Source organism: Eptesicus fuscus, chromosome 5, assembly GCF_027574615.1.
Source record: "Eptesicus fuscus isolate TK198812 chromosome 5, DD_ASM_mEF_20220401, whole genome shotgun sequence".
NCBI lineage: Eukaryota > Metazoa > Chordata > Mammalia > Chiroptera > Vespertilionidae > Eptesicus > Eptesicus fuscus.
In genome coordinates, this window is record NC_072477.1 from 57162652 (window position 1) to 57181026 (window position 18375).

General features: G+C 41.0%; 1 pseudogene; it reads left to right on the forward strand.

Moving 5' to 3' along the window:
• The first annotated feature begins 16822 nt into the window (after nt 1-16822).
• LOC103287557 (splicing factor U2AF 35 kDa subunit-like) lies at nt 16823-17863 on the forward strand (annotated as a pseudogene).
• The last annotated feature ends 512 nt before the right edge of the window (nt 17864-18375 follow it).

An 18375-nucleotide genomic window follows, 5' to 3' on the forward strand; every position in this document is an offset into this window, starting at 1 on the left:
TTATAATAAATTGAGCCAATACCACAGAGAGATTCCATCTACTCCCCTCATCAGTTTCCCTAATTATTAACATTTTGCATTAGTGTGATACATTTGTTATAACTAATGAACCAGTATTGTTGCATTGTAAAGTCCATGGATTACATTAAGTTTCATTCACCCTTCATGTTGTACAGTTCTGTTTCTACAAATGCAGAATATCCCGTATCCAGTATTACAGAATCATACAGAATAGTCTCATGGCCCTTAAACGCCTGAGTTCACCTATTCGTTTAGTAATCACTGGTCTTTTTCCTGTCTCCACAATTTGCCTTTACCAGAATGTCATATAGTTGGAATCATATACTATGCAGCCGCTTTAGATTAGCTTCCTTCACTTAGCAATATGTATTAAGATTTTTTCATATCAGTAATAATATTCTATGTTCCACAGTTTGTCTATTCACCTTTAGAAGAAACTTGGTTGCTTCTAGTTTTTCATAATTATGAGTAAAGCTGCTATAAACATTTGTGAGCAGGTTTTTGTGTGGACATAAGTTTTCAAATCATATGGCGAAATACCTAAGAGTGAGATTGCTGTATTGTATGGCAAGACTGTTTAGCTCTGAGATTGAAATGGAATTATAATGGCATTTTTTCCTAGGGAAATTATGATAATGGTGATCATTTATTGAATTCTTATTGCATACAGCTCTGAGTTAAGCAGCTTATATAGATTATCTTACTTAATCTACAAAACAACCTATCAGATACTATTTTTTGTTAGAGACAATTATTTTTTAAACCCTATTTTACAGGTGAAAAAGTTAAGACTTTGAGAAATTAAGTAATATAACTCAGAAGCATAAAGGTTCTAATTTAGTTTGACCAGAGTTCACACCCACTTAGCCTATATTATATTGTAAACTTTGTTCTGCAGATGTGTAAATCCTGTTCACAGACCCCCAAGAACTTGCTGAGAGAAGCTAGGCATATATTACCAGGTGGATTTTTGTATGTAGGCACAAGGACATAGCACCTGACGCAGACCATCAAACCCTTATTGATCTGCTTTCTACCAAAACTCAAAATCTGAGTCTGGGTTCTAATGTTGCTCCAAAGTAAGGGAGAGGTCAGAGTATGCACACTAACAAGAGGACCTAGAGATAAAAAAAACTTGTGAGAAACTTTATGATCCCAATCCCTAAAGCAAAACTGGCCCAAGCACTCTAGCTGGTTTGGCTCAGTGGATAAAGCGTCAGCCTATGGACTGAAGGGTCCCGGGTTCGATTCCATGTACCACAGTTAAGGGCACATGCCTGAGTTGCAGGCTCGATCCCCAGTGTGGGGTGTGCAGGAGGCAGCTGATCAGTGGTTCTCTCTCATCATTGATGTTTCTATCTCTCCCTCTCCCTTCCTCTCTGAAATCAATATACCAGTATATAAAACAAAACAAACAAACAAACAAAACTGGCCCAAGCTACCCAGCCAGGTAGGATACTTTAAGCCTAAATGCATTGAGTGAGAGCTTTCAAAAGGATGAAAAGCAGTTCCTCTGTCAGGTAAGAGCAATAAGAGACTCTAGATTTGCCCTCTTGCTTGAAAGAAAACAAAAATAAACTATATAAAAAAATGATCCTCAAGACATTGGACATCAGGCAGTAAAGGACAGTGATCCCTGAGACACTATTAACATTGTTATTGTCCCAACTTACCACGTAGGGAGGGGAGACCAGGCAGGGCCTCTCTGCCTGGCAGCCTCTCTGAGTTGCCAAAGAGAACTGGGAGTTGGGACGCATGTTAGCTCGAGGTCACAGGCCAGACGAGAGCCGCATAGAGAGAACTGCAGAAGACCTACTTCCAGCATTCAGCTGAATATGAATTAGTGCACATGTGTAAAAAACGAGGGGCCAACGAACCATCTAAAGGACTAGGGTCTTGGAATAGTTTATATTTTCACCAACAAAACTGGAAAACCTCGCAGTCCATGGGGCATTAGGTACAGCACTCAGAAGAGTTTTGCTGCAGTAATCGGACAAAATGAATCCCAGACAAAACACTGCTCTGGTTCCACCCACGAGTGCTCAAAAAGGAAAGGACCAAACTATTTTCAAATTGCTAAATTGCATCTCACAACAAAGCTCCAGAATAATTATAGAAATACAAAAATATCCAGCACTCAACAAGGTAAAATTCACAATGTCTGACATCCAATTAAAATTACCAGGCATGAAAAGTAGAAAAATATGAGCCATAAAGAGAAAAATCAACCTCTTAAAAAATGATCCATAAATAACACAGGTGATGAAATTAGAAAGGATATCAAAATAGTTACAACTATATTTTTATGTACAAGAAGCTGGAGAAGAGATTAAACATGTTAACTGGAGATATAAAAGACATTTTTTAAAAAATCACATGTCTAGCAATAAAAACTACAGTGTCCAATATGAAAAATACAATGGTGGAGATTCACAGATTAGACATTGCAGAAGGAAAGTTTAGTGAATATGAACACATGGCAATAGACACTATACAAAATGAAACAAACACTGGAATAAAATGGGCACAGCATCAGTAAGCTAGGGGATAACTTTAAGCAGCCTGATATAGGTGTAATTGGGGTCACTGGAGGAGAAGAATAAAAAATATAATTGAAGTGAGGTCCAAAAAAGCTGTGGTACATTTACACCATGGAATACTATGCAGCAGGAAAAAAGAAATATCTGTTACCCTTTAAGACAGCATGGAGGGACCTGGAGAGTATTATGCTAAGCAAAATAAGCCAATCAGAGAAAGACAAGTATCACATGATCTCACTCATATGTGGAATCTAATAAACAAAATAAACTGATGAACAAAATAGATCCAGAGACATACAAGCATGGAACAGACTGTTGAATCTCAGAGGGAAGGTGGGGAGGGTGGGTGGGTGGGAAGAGATCAATCAGAGAACTTGTATGCATATATGCATAACCCATGGTCACAGACAATAGGGTGGTGAAGGCCTGGAGGGAGGAGGGTTAGAAGGGGGTCAATGGGGAAAAAAAAGGGACATATGTAATATTTTCAACAATAAAGATTAGAAAAACAAAAAACAGAAGAAAAGAAGTAATGTCCAGATATCTTCCAGTTTTGATAAAAATGGGGTGGAGTGTGCGGCCCTTCTCCAGAACTCGAACCCTGAACTGGAACCCTGAACCACGCGGGACGTGGAAAGGGATTCCTACATAAAAACAAACAAACAAACAAACAAACAAAAAATGGGGTGGAGAAGAGAGTAAGTTGGGAACCTATATACATTATGCAAAACCCATGGACACAGACAGGAGTGTGGTGAAGGCCTGGGAGGGAGGGTGTGGGGGGGAGAGGGTCTATGGGAAAATAAGGGGGGGATATCTATAATCCTTTCAACAATAAAGATAAATAAAAAAAATAGATCTAAGAAGTTGAATGAAATTCAAGCATAGGAAACATGAAAGAAATTACATCGTCACATCATAATCAAATTGCTTAAAGCCGGTGGTAAAGAGAAAAATCTTTAGTGCAGCAAGAGAAAATAGACACATTTTATACTAATGAGCAAAGGCAAAGATAGAGAAGCAGCATTTTTTTCCTGGAAACAAAAAACCCACAATATTATTTTTTCAAATATACTAGTATATATTTTTCCATCACTATATATCATCCCCTAGAAACGAAAATTCTTAACACAGTGAAAATAATTTTTAAAAATAAAGGTGAAATATCCTCAAACTCTTCCAAAAAAAAAAAAAAATAGAAGAGGAACACTTCCAAAATCATTTCATGAGGCCACCATTAACCTGATATCAAAACCAGACAAAGATGACACAGAACATAGAATCACAAGCCAATATCCCTGATGAACATAGATGTAAAAATCACTTACAAAATATTAGCAAACCATATTCAACTGCACATTAAAAGGATTATACACCAATGATAAAATGGGATTTATTTTAGGGGTGCAAGGATGGTTCAACATCTGCAAATCAATAAGATATATCACATTAACAGATGAAGGATTAAAGTCACATGATTGTCATAACAAATGCAGAAGAAGCATTGGACAGAATTCAATATCCATTTGTGATAAAAATCACATGTATTTTACGTACCTCAACATAATAAAGGCCATGTATTACAAGCCCACTGGTAACATTATACTCTATGTTGAAAAACAAAAACATTTCCATTATGATCAGGAACAAGACAAGTGTCCACTCTTCGTACTGGAAATTCTAGCCAGAATAATCAACCAACAAAAAGAAATAACAGGTATCTAAATTGGAAAGGAAAAAGTAAAACTGCCTTTCTTTGCAGGTGACATTATATATAGTAAAATCTAAAGACTTCATTGGAAAAAAAGAAACACCTGTCAACTAATAAATGAATTCAGTTAAGTTGCAGATACAAAATTAATGTACAAAAATCATTATGTTTCTTTGAAGCAACATTGAATTATCAGAAAGAGAAACTAAGAAAACAATCCCATTTATAGTTTCATCAAAAAGAATAAAATACCTAGAAATAAATTTAACCATTGAGGTGAAAGATCTGTAAAATGACACTGATGAAAGAAATTGATGACACAAATAAGTGAAAAGATATTCCATGTTTACGTCTTAAAAGAATTGACATTGTTAAAATGTCCATGCTACCCAATACAATCCCTATCAAAATTCCAGTGGTGAGTTCTGGTTCAAAATGGTGACATAAGAGAATCCTAAACTCAGAACTTCTCCCTAAGGGGCAAAGGGCTTGGATCACATATCAGGCACCCCAACTTTTAAGATCTGCATGTGAGAGACAAGACCCCAAAACATCTAGCTTTGAAATCCAATGGAGCTCGTGTCCACAAGACCCACAAAGCTCAACAAATGACCCTTGGCTCTTACATGGCTTGCACACTGACCCAGCACAGACAGTCAATTGAGTGACACCCAGACTGTAAGTGAAAGGGGCCTTTTAGCTTAAAACATCAGTCTGGGGGGCAGGCATTTAACACACATCTGAAGGTCTGATGAGGTCTTCCTCTCGGGGACATCTTGGCACTCTCCCTCCGCCTCTTTCCAGCTCACTGGTATCTACCAACAAGGACCTGTGCCCTCCTGTGGCACTCCAACTGTTACAGCGTGACAGGGGCCATCCTCCGGCAGCCTTGCTTTAATGGCCCACAGGGCTTGCATTTCTGGGTCCTGTGGGATTAGTAACAAACAAGTAGTTCTTGACTGGCCAGCACCCTCGAGGCGCTGCGCAGACACGGACGGAAACACACCCTCAGTGTTTCTGTGAAAGGCTTGTTTGCTTGTCACGGAGCTTTGGCCTGAGGACAGGCATCTGGTTTTGCACACAGCTAGGGGCCTACTTAGGTACACGCCAGTGATGGAGGCCTGTGGAGGCCATCTTACTGATATCCCTCTGCCTCATCCCAGGTCTGGTACCCGGGCTTTTTGCAACTGCTGCCCAGGGACACTTCTAAATCACCTAGTTCTGATGGCCTGTGGGATAGACGCTTATGTTTTCACAACACTGTACATACAGGGCAGGGTAAAGTACATTTACAGTTGTTCATATGGAAAATGACACAATAATTAATAATTATATATATATATATATATATATATATATATATATATATATATATATATAGGGCTAATATGCAAAGTGTCCCCTCAGGAGTTCGACCAGGGAGAACAGTTCGATTGCTTGCTATGATGTGTGCTGACCACCAGGGGGCGGCTCGGAACATGGCGGGCCAACAGCTGCAGCAGCAGGGCGCTGAGGGAGCGAGGGAAGGGGGAGGCAGGGAGGCAGTGGGGGAGTGGCACAATATACTCTACCTGGCAATTATATATCAGAATAATCTAGTGTTATAAAAGTGGTCGATTAATCTAATCTAATAATAGACAAATATGCAAATTGACCGCACCTTCGCTACACCTAAGCCACGCCCACCAGCCAAGCCACGCCCACCAGCCAATCAGGATGAGTATGCAAATTACCCCAACAAAGATGGCGGCTAATTTGCATATCACGACAGCGTCCAAAGAAGCCAAGAGCTGCAGAAGGGAGTAAAGCTTCGAAGAAACAAGCAAGCCGGGGCGGGGGCGAAGGGAAACGCGGGCGGGCTGGAGGAGAAGGTGAGCCGGGTAACAAGGGCGGGGCGGAGGCGGGGCCGGGGGCGAAGGGAAACGCGGGCGGGCTGGAGAAGGTGAGGCGGATGACAAGGGAGGAATGGAGGCGGGGTAGAGTGCAGCAGGAAATCCTATTGCAGGATTTTTCCTGCAACGGGAAAGCTAGTTACTTATAAAGCTAGTATGAAGGTTAAAAGACCAACGTTGTTAAACTACAACTACAATAATTAGTTAAGGGATACACAAGATAAAATGATGTAAAAAGTGACATAAAAAACACAGAACATGGGAGTGGAAGAGTAAAAATGTAGAGCTTTAAAATTAATTTATAATTAAGTTGTTACCAATGTAAAACAGACTGGTATATAAGTTGTTGTATGTAAGCCTCATGGTAACCACAAAGCAATTATCTATATTAAATACATAAAAGATAAAGAGAAGGAAATTTAATAATGCTATTAAAAATCATTAAATCACTGTCCTGGTCGGTGTTGCTCAATGGTTAGAGCATTACCCCATGGACCGAAGGGTCATGGGTTCAATTCCTAGTCAAGGGCACCTACCTGGGTTGCAGGTGCAGTCCTGGCCCCAGTTGGGGCTCGTGCAGGAGGCACCAATCAATGTCTCTCTCTCTCTACTTCTCCCCCTCCCTCCCTCTGTTCCACTCTGTCTAAAAATCAATGAAAAAAATATATTGAGTGAAGATTAATAACAACAAAATATCATTAAATCACAAAGGAAGATTGCAACTGAGGAACAACAAAATGGCCAGAAAACAATGAACAAAATGGCAATTAAGTACTTATCTATCAATAATTACTTTAAATGCAAATGTACATCTACATTTAAAGTTATTATTGATAGGTGCTTGTTTGTAGCCATTTTTATTTTTTGTGCCTGTGTTCCTTCTTCACTTTTTATTTCTTCTTTTTATACCAGTCCCTTTAGCATTTCTTGCATTGCTGGCTTGGTAGTGATAAACTCCCTTAGCCTTTTTTTTTTTTTGTCTGTGAAGCTCCTTATTTCTTTGTTTTTAATTTTTTATTTCTAGTTTGTTTTGGACATCTTGCTAGGGTTGTTAGATAATGATTTGTGTGTTTTTTAAATCACATAACAATCATTAACAGTTTAGTTAAAAATACAAATATCAATGGTATAAAAATAACAAAAAATGTAAATGTACTAAATTTTCAAAACAGAAGACAGAGTGGCTGAGTGGATTAAAGACCTGCCTACATGCTGCCTATAAGAAGCTCACTTCAGAGATCCAAGATGGCAATGCAGTAGGTGGGAACTACACTCACTTTCTCCTAGGACCAAACTGGAATTACAGACAAAATTTAGAGCAATCAACCTAAATAATTAAATGAAGACTAGCTGAAGAGAAGTCTCAGAACAAAGGATTTACGGAAGCAGTCACATGGAGAACTGGTGGGAAGGGCGGAGATGTGAAAAGGGTTGGTCTCACTCCCATGGGTGGCTGCTGAGATTCCAGAGGGATAGCTCAGCTGCAAAGGTTCCCCCTGAGAAGCGTGAGGTCTCAACCCCAAGCCGGGCTCCCCAGCCCAGAGTACGAGAACCGGGAAGAGGCACCCACATAATGTCTGGCTGTGAAAATTGGTGAAGATTCTGTCTGTCAGAGACATAGGCAGCCTTTTTAAAGGACCAGCACACAAAATTTCATTCACAGCCACTCACCCCGTGCTCCAGCAGGAGGAGGACGGAGCAGACTAGAATCATGTGAGGAGAAAGGGTTGGTGGCTCTGAGGAGAGAGCTGAAGGGATAGGCATCAGGATCCCTGTGCCAAGTCCCTCTCTCACGGTGCAGATGCCGTCTTTCCTAGGTGGAAATGCAATAACCCCAACTTCTGGACTCCCTGTCACACTGCCCTGAGGAGCTTTCACCCTGCTGAGGAGTCAGCAGCATGGGCTGGGGTGTAGAGATCTGGACAGACTCAGAGGATGTCAGTGACTGGTGTGGCTTTGGGGCAGAGGCCATTCCTCCCACTTTCCTGTGAACCTGACAGGTGCCTCACTCTGCTAGCCCCACCCTCTGGGCTCCCAGTGGCCCCACCCTCCCGACTCTGACTCCAGGTTGCTCTGCCCTGCTGAGGTCTGGGCAAAATCCAGGACAGACTGAGTTGTGCAGCTTTAAAGCAGGTCCACTCCCCCACCTTCCCTCAAACCTGACCAGCACTGTCCCCTCCTAGGAGATCCACTAGCCCCATCCTCACAACCCACAGTGACCTGCCCTTCTGAGATCAGGCCCCTGGCAGAATCTGGGACAGACTGTGCAGCTATAGAACATGGGCCATTTTTTCCTCATAGGCCCAACGGGTGCAGAGCCCTCCTTTCATACAGCCACATCTTGGTCTGTTTGGGCCTGATAACCTCTGCTGGCCTCACCCTGATGACCCTCTGAGACCCAGCCCCACCACAAATGTGTGCGAGCACTCAGCTGGTGGCATATCACAGTCTTGGTCTTTCTCTGCTGCTGTTAGGGTTCCAAATATCTGGAGAAGGGGCTGCTGTAAATTAATCAAGAGACTAGAAATATAATATTTATAATCCATGGGGGAGTCAGAGGAGCTTGGCTGTAGGAACCAAGTTCTCTCTGTCCCAGGACCCCTTGCTCTTTATTAACACAAATTGTCCTAAGGCGAGGTAGATATACATATCAAAGGTTAAGGTTTAGTATACAGTAGGCATTGTTAGATTGGGGGAACTGCCTTCAGCTATTCAGGTGTTTGGCCAGCAGGAGGCAATAACATGTAGATTAAAATGCCCTCAGCTGTCTGGTAACAGGCAATAATATATGCAAATCTTTAGGTGTGGGGAAATGTCCTTCAGCCATTCCAGTAGGTAATAACATGTATTCAGGCCTGCTGAATAAGCCTCAAGTTCCATCAACCTTTTGATGAATCTTCTTGCATTTATGACATGCTGGCATTAGCCTCCAGCAGTGGCAGCTAGACTTGGTGTACCCTGGGATATTTGCTGAGTGGCCTCAGACCCAGCACTGGCACCAAGTTTGAACCTTATCAATCTGGTGTATACCACTCGCTCCTACCTGGTGACTCACTAAGAATCTACCTCATGTAACTTGAGTACTGTTTCAGTGACTGAGTCTAACAGGCAGCTGGCAGGCAGAGGCAGCACTTGGGGTGCCTTGGGACTTTAACTGACCTGCCCCTGGGCCTGGTGCTGATAAAAGCCAGCCTTGGTGCCCAGGTTGGCTCTTCCTGTGCACACCCAGGCCCATCAGAGGCAGCCACAAACTGTGGATCACTTCGTAGCTCCAAGCAGGTTACCCAGGGCCAGTCCCAGGCTGCATCTGACATTGGCCCACACTAGAGTCCCACACAAGAGGCTCCCAAACCAACACACCCAGTGGCCAGTTTTAGACATCAGAGCAGGATCCAATAGCTTCACAAGTAGATAGAAAATGAAAAGGAAATTGAAGCAGGCACCAGACCTTCCTGGTGTAAATTCCACTACTTGTGAAGTAGCTTGTACACTGTTGTCAGGGTTTATCCTCACAGTCAGCTAGCCTGAGGCTCAGCTCCATGCACACATGAACTAATAACAATCAAGACTCAATTACAACAGGAGGGCTCTCATAGCCCACACAAGTGAGGTTCCTAGAACACCAAGTTCAGGTGATCAAGGAGACTGCACCACTGGGTCCCACAGGACACCTTCTATATAAGGCTATCCTATGAAGACTGGAAGTCATAGCAGATCTACCTAATACATAGAAACAAACACAAAGAGGCAACCAAAATGGGGAGACAAAGAAATATGCCCCAAGTGAAAGAACAGGAGAAATCGCAAAAAAGAAGAAGAAGAAGAAGAAGAAGAAGAAGAAGAAGAAGAAGAAGAAGAAGAAGAAGAAGAGCTAAATGAAATGGAGGCAAGCAATTAATCAGATATGGAGTTAAAAAAAAAATGGTTATAAGGATGCTTAAGGAACTTAGAACTACAATAGCATGAAAAAGGACATAGTAACTATAAAAAAAGAGCCAGTCAAAAATGAATACAATATCTGAAATGAAGACTACCCTAGAAGGAATAAACAACAGGTTGGATGAAGCAGTGTACGGAATCAGTGATTTGGAAGACAAGGTAGCAAAAAACACCCAATCAGAGCAGCAGAAAGAAAAAAAGAATTTTAAAAAATGACAACAGTTTAAGTGACCTTTAGGGGTAACATGAATTTTAACAATATGTGCATCATAGGGGTATTAGAAGGAGGAGAGAGAGCAAGGGATTGGAACCTATTTGAATAAATAATGGCCCTAGCTGGTTTGGCTCAGTGGATAGAGCACCGACCTGTGGACCAAAGGGTCCTGAGTTTGATTCCAGTCAAGAGCACATACTTTGGTTGCAGGCTCCTCCCTGGCCTGGGCCCTGATCAGGGCTTGTGCAGGAGGCAACCAATCAATGTGTTTCTTTCACATAGATATTTCTCTCTGTCTTTCTCTCTCTTTTCCACTCCTAAAAATCAATGAAAAAATATCCTCGGGTGAGGATTTAAAAAAAGAAAAAGAAATAATGACTGAAAAATTCCCTAACCTGGTAAAGGAAAAAGACAAGCCCAGAAAACACAGAGTCCTAAACAAAGAGGCCCACACCAAGACATATTGTAATTAAAATGCAATGGTTAAAGACAAAGAGAGATTCTTAAAAATAGCAAGAGAAAGACAGCTAGTTACCTGCAAGGGAGCTTCCATACACTGTCACCTGATTTCTCAACAGAAACTTTTCAGGCCAGAGAAATTGGCATGAAATATTCAGTGATGAAAAGCAAGACTATTTTATCCTGGAAGGCTATCATTTAAGACTGAAGGAAAAATAAAGAGCTTCCCAGATAAGAAAAAACTAAAGAAGTTCATTACCACCAAACTAGTAGCAGAAGAAATGTTAAAGGGTGAATAAGAAGGATGAAGAGTGGGAGAAGGAGAACAGAGGAACATAGTAATAAAGACTAAAATGGCAATAAGTATGTACCTATTAATATTGACTTTAAATGCAAATGGCTTAAATGCTCCAATCAAAAGACATAGGGTTGCAGAATGGATATGAAAACAAGACCCATGTATATACTGTATACAAGAGACCCATCTCAGAACAAAAGATACACACAGACTAAAAGTAAAGGGATGGAAAGAGATATTTCATGCAAATGTAGATGAAAAGAAGACTGGGGTAGCAATTCTTATACCTGACACAACAGACTTTAAAATAAAGGCTATAGTAAGAGACAAAGAAGTACACTACATAGTAATGAAGGGAGCAATCCAAACAAGAGGTCATAACCCCTATAAACATTTATGCACCCAACATTGGAGCACCTAAATATATAAAGCAAATATTGATGGACATAAAGGGAGAAATTGACAGTAATCCAGTCATAGTAGGGGATTTTAACACCACATTGACATCAATAGACAGATCTTCCAGACAGAAAATCAACAAGGAAACAGTGGCCTTAAATGACACACTAGAGCAGATGGGTTTAATTGCTATCTTCAGAGCATTTCACTCAAAGCAGCAGAATATACATTCTTTGCATGTGCACATGGAACATTTTCTAGGATAGATTACATATTAAATCACAAAACAAGTCTCAATAAATTTAAGAAGATTGAAATCAGATCAAGCATCTTCTTTGACCATAAGTGTATGAAACTAGAAATCAAACACAAGAAGAAAACATGAAAAATCCACAAAGACATGGAGGCTAAATAACATGATACTAAACAATGAATGGAGAGAGAAACCAAGATGGCGGCATAGGTAAACACCTGAACTTGCTGCCTCGCAAAACCACTTCAAAACTACAACTAAAAGACAAAACGGACATCATCCGGAACTACGGAGAGGCTGGCTGAGTGGAAATTCTACAACTAGAAGGGAAGAGAAAAGCACACTAAGACTCAGAGGATGTGTGGAAATAAAGTGTGGAGGTACGGAGGCGCTCGTGTGAAAAGGGCTGGCAACTGAGGATGCGGTTGTCTTTTTCAATGGGGAAAGAGACATAAGCTCCCGACTGCTCTGAACTCCAGTTCTGGGCGAGACTCTGGAGACCCAGACTCATACGGGGGGAAATTGGACTGTCTGGCATCAGGCTGGAACACGAGGGCAGCTTTTTCTCTGAGGTGCTTGCAGCGATTACCACAGGACACTGAGACCCGGGGGCCTCTTAGGGAAGGGCTGAATGTCAGCCATTGCTGTTTGCTCCACTACTAGTTTGGTGGTAATGAACTTTTCATCACTGAATATTTCATGTCCTGAGACCCCGCCCCACCCAATTTACAACCCCACCCCAGCTGTGCACAGAGGCTTTTGCATATGAATGGCCTGGCCCATTGCAATCTAAAATTACCTAACAAACAGCAGCTGGGTCAGAGAGACCCAGAACTTCCAAGGCTCCACAGCAGCTTGCACTGCTTCACAGCTAGCCTCATCTGGGCATCTTCAAACCCCAAACAAAGAAAAGAAATCTTCAGATCTCTCCATAGCTCCTGCTGGGTGGCCTCAGGCAGAGGATAAATTTGCACCTCCTTGAAGATCCAAGAGCCAGTGTACCCAGTGGTCAGAGTAGGACCATCCAGATTACAACTCCTCAGATCCATAAGGGACACACTCAGGGGGCAGACTCAGTGAGCACCAAAGCCCCATTGAAGCAAGTCCTGCCCCATAAGGGTGTCTGCAGCACAGAAGTTCTCCCATTGTAGACACAACTGATCCTCACAGCCAATTGGCCTGGAGGTCAATTCCTCCCAGTGATACCAACAACAATCAAGGCTTAACTACAACAAGTCTGTTCACATAGCCCACAAAGGGGTGCACCAAGAGTGTCCACCTCAGGTAACTGGGGAAGCTGAGCCACTGGGCCCTATAGGACACCTAGCACACAAAGCCACTCTATCAACACAGGGAAGCAGCCAAAATGTGAAGACAAAGAAACAGGTCACAAATGACAGAAATGGAGGAAAGCAAACTACTGGATATAAAGTTCAAAACCATGGTTATAAGGTTTTTCCAAGAATTTTCTAGAAAAGGCCGATAAATTTAGTGATTCCCTCGAGGATATGAAAAAGGACCAACTAGAAATAAGCATACACTGACTGAAATAAAGAATAATATACAGCGATCCAACAGCAGACTAGAGGATTGCAAGAATCAAGTCAAAGATTTGAAATACAAAGAAGCAAAAAACACCCAACCAGAAAAGCAAAAAGAAAAAAGAATCCAAAAATATGAAGATAGTGTAAGATGCCTCTGGGACAACTTCAAGTGTACCAACATCCGAATTATGAGGGTGCCAGAAGAAGAGAGAGAGCAAGGTATTGGAAACCTATTTGAAGAAATAATGACAGAAAACTTCCCCCACCTGGTGAAAGAAATAAACTTACAAATCCAGGAAGTGCAGAGAACACCAAACAAAAGGAATCCAAAGAGGACCACACCAAGACACATCATAATTTAAATGCCAAGAGCAAACAACAAAGAGAGAATATTAAAAGCAGTAAGAGAAAAACAGTTACCTACAAGGGAGCACCCATCCGACTGTCAGCTGATTTCTCAACAGAAACTATGCAGGCCAGAAGGGAGTGACAAGAAATATTCAAAGTGATGAATAGCAAGAACCTACAACCAAGATTACTCTACCCAGCAAAGCTATCATTCAGAATTGAAGGTCAGATAAAGAGCTTCACAGATAAGAAAAAGCTAAAGGAGTTCATCACTGCCAAACCAGTATTATATGAAATGCTGAAAGGTATTTTTTAAGAAGAGGAAGAAGAAGAAAAAGGTAAAGATAAAAATTATGAACAACAAATACATATCTATCAACAAGTGAATCTAAAAATCAAGTGAATAAAAAATCTAATGAACAGAATAAACTGGTGAATATAATAGAATCAGGGGCATAGAAAGGGAGTGAACTGACAATTCTCAGCGGGAAGGGGGTGTGAGGGGTGCGGGAAGAGTCTGGACAAAAATCGTACACCTATGGATGAAGATAGTGGGGGGGAGGGGGTAAGGGCAGAGGGTGGGGTGGGATCCTGGCAGAAGGGAGCTATGGGGGGAAAAAAGAGGAACAACTGTAATAATCTGAACAATAAAAATTTATTAAAAAAAGAAACAACAACAATGAATGGAATACAATGAGATCAAGGAAGAAATTAAAAAATACCTTGAAACAAATGAAAATGAGAACACAACAACCCCAAATCTGAGGGACACAGTGAAAGCAGTCCTAAGAGAAAATTCATAACCTTACAGACCTATATCAAGAAACAAAAATAAAGTTAGAAATAAACAATCTAACTTTACACTTATAGGAACTTGAAAAAGAACAAGAAACAAACCCAATGTGAGTAGAAGGAAGGAAACAATAAAGATCAGAGTAGAAATAAATGAATGTCGAGGAGGAGGGTGAGGGTGAGGGGAAGCGGGAGGGGGAGGAGAAGGAGATGATGATGATGATGATGATGATGATCAATGAAACCAAGAGCTGGTTCTTTGAAAAGATAGACAGACTCAACAAGAAAATAAAAGAGAGAAGACCCACATAAATAAAACCAGAAGTTAAAGAGGAGAAGTAACAACTGACACCAAAGAAATACAAAGGTTGTAAGAAAATATATGAACAACTATATGCCAACAAATTGGACAATCTGTACAAAATGGATAAATTCTTAGAAACATACAACCTTCCAAAACTGAATCAGGAAGAATCAGAGAATCTGAATAGACAGATTACAACTAATGAAATTGAAGCAGTAATAAAAAAAACTCCCAACAAACAAAAGTCCTGGACCATATGGCTTCATAGGTGAATTTTACCAAACAAAGAAGAACTAACACCTATCCTTCTCAAACTATTCCAAAAAATTCAAAGGGACAGAAGATTCCCAAACTCATTTTATGAGGCCAGAATTATCCTAATTCCAAAACCAGATTAAGACAATACAAAGAAAAAATTATAGGCCAATATACTCGATGAATATAGATGTTAAAATTGTCAACAAAATATTAGCAAACCAGATCCAGCAATATATTAAAAAGATAACACACCATGATCAAGTAGGATTTATCCTGGGGATGCAAGGTTGGTACAATATCCACAAATCAATAAATGTGATATACTACAAAAACAAAATGAAGCATAAAATCACATGACCATATCAATAAGTGCAGAAACTGATAAAATCCAGCACCCATTTATGATAAAAACTCTCAGCAAAGAGGCAATAAAGGAACATACGTCAATGTAATAAAGGCCATATATGACAAACCCACAGCCAACATCATACTCAATGGGCAAAAACTAAAAGCATTTCTTTTAAAATTAGCAACAAAGCAGGGATGTCCGCTTTCAACATTGTACTGGAAGTTCTAGCCACAGCAATCAGATAAGAAGAAATAAAAGGCATCCAAATTGGAAAGGAAGAAGTAAAGCTATCTTTATTTGGTGACGACAATACTATAGAGATCCCTAAAGATTCCATAAAAAAATTATTAGAACTGATAAATGAATTCAGTAAAATAGGATACAAAATAAATATTCAGAAATAAGTTGCATTTTTATACACCAATAATTATCAGAAAGGGAAACTAAGAAAATAATCCCATTTACCAGTGCATAAAAAAGAAATAAAATACCCAGGAATAAATTTAACCAAGGTTATAAAAGACCTGTACTCAGAATATTAAAAACACTGAAGAAAGAAGTTAAAGGAGATACAAATACATGAAACTATATATTGTGTTCATAGATAGGAAGAATTCACATCATTGAAATGTCCATACTACCTAAAGCTACCTATAGATTCAACACAATTCCTATCAAGATGCCAATGGCATATTTCACAGAACTAAAACAAATATTCCAAAAATATTTATGGAACCACAAAAGACTCAGAGTAGCCACAGCAATCTTGAGAAAGAAGAACAAAGTTGGAGGAATCAAATTTGATGTCAGATTATACTACAAGGCCATAGTATTCAAAGCAGCATGGTACTGGCATAAAAACACACATAGATCAATGGGACAGAATACAGAGCCCAGAAATAAACCTATGCCTTTACGGTTAATTAATATTTGGCAAAGGAGGCAAGAACATACAATGGGTAAAGATAGTCTATTCAAGAAATGGTGCTATGAAAATTGGACAGATACTTGAAAAATGAAACTAAACCACTGTCTTACACCCATACACAAGAATACACTCAAAATGGATTAAAGACTTAAATGTAAGACTTGAAACCATAAAAATCCTAGAAGAACATAGTAAAATTTGGGACATTTCTTATAGCAATATATTTTTCTGATATATCTTTCCAGGCAAGAGAAAAAAATATAAACAAATGGGACTACATCAAACTAAATGTCTTTGCACAGCAAAGGAAATGACAAACAAAATGAAATGATAACCCACTGAATGGGAAAACATATTTGCCAATGACACACCTGATAAGGGGTTACTATCCAAAATTTATGAAGAACTTATTAAACTTAACACCAAAAAAACCCCTCAAACAATCCAAATAAAAATGGACAAAGGTCCTGAATAGACACTTCTCCAGAGAGGACATACAGATGGCCAACAGACATATGACAAGTTGCTCAAAGTCACTAATCATCCAAGAAATGCAAATTAAAACCACAATGAATGTCGGGCAGGGTAGGTGGAGTATTTGGCCTTGAGCTTCGGCACCAAGAAAAAGTCAACTGTTCATTTTATTTTAAAACCAGAGGCCTGTTGCATGAAATTTGTGCACTTGGGGGAGGGGGGGAGTCCCTCAGCCCAGCCTGCATCCTCTCCAATCTGGGACCCCTCGGGGGATGTCCGACTGCCGGTGGGATCAGGCCTAAACTGGCAGTCGGACATCCCTCCCACATTCCGGGACTGCTGGCTCCCAACCACTCACCTGCCTGCCAGCCTGATCACCCCCTAACCACTCCCCTGCCAGCCTAATCAATGCCTAACTGCTCCCCTGCCAGCCCGATTGCCCCCAACTGCCCTCCCCTGCAGGCCTGGTCGCCACCAACTGCCCTCCCCTGAAGGCCTGGTCACCCCTAAATGCCCTCCCCTGCTAGCCCGGTTGCCCCTAACTGCCCTTCCTTGATGGCCCAGTCACCCCCAACTGCCCTCCCCTGCCAGCCATCTTGTGGCAGCCATCTTTGACCACATGGGGGAGGCCATCTTGTGTGAGAGTGTGAGGGTCAATTTGCACATTACCTCTTTATTATATAGAATTGGGACATGTTGTCATGGAGACAGATGCTGTTGGTTGCACAATAAACCGACCTTTAGCCAGTCCATTGCCTTCTTGAACCCATCCCAGTCTGCGGACGGTTTGCACAGTGCTGTGCGTGATGTCAAGATGCAGGAACACTATGATGCATTTTTTGAGGGTTTTTACAGAAATGGAGAAGTACGATGAGGTTGAGGAGAGGAATGTCTGTGATAACCTTGGAGATCACCTGGTTGGAAATGTGAATGTGAAGTTTCGCTGTGAAGATGTGGAGAAAGCTGTGATTGACTTGAACGACTGTTGGTTCACCAGGCAGCCCATTGCCGCCGAGCTTCCCCCATTGCCCCCTTACCCCCCACCCCAACTCCCGGGCAGCATGCTACCGCCAACATGCAATGGGAGAGTGTGCAAGTGGCGGCTTTTGCAGGTTCCTGCATCTGAGGCCCATTTCCTGAGAGCTGTATGGGCCTAGATGCAAGAAGCATCTATTGAAATCTGGTCCTGGGAGCGTCGCTTTCACTATCGTTCTAGAGACTGTGGTCCTGGCAGTGGCAGTGAGGGCAGGAGCGGGACAGGAGGTGATCAAGAGATCGTGAGAGATCTGGGTGATTCTGAGCCAGGCCATTTTCACTGTATGTCTGCTAGAAAGAATGGTAGTTGATTGACCAAACGAGTTAATAATGGGAATTAAAATTAAAAAAAATTTTAAAAAGATGGGTTTCTGAATAAAATTTGTAGTGATACAGTAAAAAACAAACAAACAAAAAAAACACAATGAGATATCACCCCACACCTGTCAGAATGGGTATCATCAATAAACCAAGAAACAAGTGTTGGCAAGAATGTGGAGAAAAGGGAATCCTCATGCACTGTTGGTGGGGATGCAAACTGGTGCAGTCACTGTGGAAAACAGTGTGGTGTTACCTCAAAAAAATTAAAAATGGAACTTTCTTATGACCCAGTGATT